Consider the following 2110-nt stretch of genomic DNA (forward strand, 5'->3'; position numbering starts at 1 on the left):
CTATTATAAATCCATGGCCTAAGTAAGGCAACTTAAGCCTTGGTCGAAACTAACATCTAAAATATAAATTAACAAGACGGCCCAAGGGCTCGTAATAGTAGCCATATCGTACGAGTGAATAGCCCCTCTATACCCTACCCTAATGAGTGAATAACCCCTCTATAACTTACCCTAATGAGTGAATAGCGCTATCTTTTTCAATGCTTAAATGATTTACCGTGCATAAAATCAAAGTGAATAGCCCCTCGATTCCCTACTCTAAACAGTGATTAAATTATAACCGTATAAATTTACTGTAATTCTAATATTCCGGCGAATCGAAGAACAGATAGTTTTTAGTGATAATCCCCTCGATGAGTTTACAACATAGACTTATGCCGATGCACACTTATCGCATCTTATAAATTTCTAACAAGGACTTATGCCCAGAAACTTTTGAAAGAGATAGTTTAGTTATAGTGATTACGCATTTTAGTGATTATCCCCTCGAATTACCTTTAGCAATGCTAAAATGATCAAACGCATAACGCTCATTTAACACTATGTTAGCTCTATCTAAACCCACATTTGAATTATCCGCCAAAACGTTTCAGTCAAACATAACATAGTTGACGATAGCTACCGAACGAGAACGAAACACATGAGGAGCGCGGTAGCAAACGGGGAAAATCGTTATCTATTTAATTAGCACATACATAAAAAGAAAATAAATATAAAAACCCCAAACATACAAATTCATAAGTATCCGACCCCACAGATAAAAATTCAAAAGTTTCCGACCCCACAGATTAAGAGGTACCCCACCCCACATCAACCCGACATTTTAGAGATAAGAATAAATAATAAAAAACTCGAGGTTTCTATCAACTCTCTATGGTTCAGTTGGTAGAATAACTGCCCATTGCGACAGAGACCCGGGTTCGATTCCCGGGTCTGACCTGAAAAAATTTTAATTATAATTAAATCTCTAACCGAGCCCAGTAACCCCCATGGGTGGGTTGTGGTAATATAAAGTTCCTTTTAAGCTAAAATCTGACGATAACGAAGCGACAACCCCGGCCACTACTACTACTACTACGACGGCTCGGGTCAAACTAAGAGCCTATCGTATACTACGATATGGCTAAAAAGGTATCTTAAGTATAGAATTTCAACCGAGACACATAATTAAACGAAAATTAGACCCGCCAGAGAAGTTTTTAATAAATATTGTGTTATATTTATTGAAAAATATCAAGTTAAAGTTTCAAGGCGGTGAAATGGCAAATTAGCGTCGTCTATCTGTAGAGTAACGAACAATTAGCGTCGTCTGCTGTAGAATAATCTTTTGAGGTACTTACATTTTTAATTAAATTAACATACTTAGACTTAATTAAATTTGATGAAACTTGAAAAAGGCACACCTTGAATAGTAACTTGTTAATTTGAAAGTATTCCGAAAGCTAACTTCCATGTAGTTTTTAAATGATTCGATGTACAGGAGCACCAAAAACCCCATGTTATTCCTATGGGAAAATCGGCGAAAATCTGTGAATTTTCATTTAACATTACGGGAGGGTGTGGGATCTTATCTAGAAGGGCCTACCGGCCCTCTAGAATTTCTTGTAAAGTATCCTTCTTTAAAATTGGTAACATTCATGCAGTCGAATAGGAATAGCGTTGTTTCGGACACAGATGCACCAAACTCCTCCTCAACTGCATTCGCAACTGAACCACTAAGTACTTGAGTAGCAAGTTTTACTTTCATCTTAGCCTGAGGCGTAGGATACACATGATCATCAGTTAATTTGTAAGCTTTTCGTAACGTTGACCTACTCCGTTCCACTTCCAACAATTTGATAATTGTAGTCCAAACCAAATCCTGGCCATTTTTATACATTAACCTAAAGCTACAACCATCTCGGCTGTTTAGAAGGCAGTTTCGCACCGTTTTTATTAAATGCGGAGGATCAAAAATGAAATATATGTAGCGCTCTTCATCCATAGCATGTACATTAATGCAGCGATGAGAACCATCTGCACCTTGGTGTTTGGTAAACACTTTTCTATTTGTAGAAGCACCATCTCCAATAACTGATATCATTCTAAATCCTTTTAGCTCCAAAAGAGC

This window comes from Phalangium opilio, unplaced genomic scaffold, assembly GCF_054372755.1.
Source record: "Phalangium opilio isolate 3A_F unplaced genomic scaffold, DU_Popi_V2 ptg000073l_1, whole genome shotgun sequence".
NCBI classification, from domain to species: domain Eukaryota; kingdom Metazoa; phylum Arthropoda; class Arachnida; order Opiliones; family Phalangiidae; genus Phalangium; species Phalangium opilio.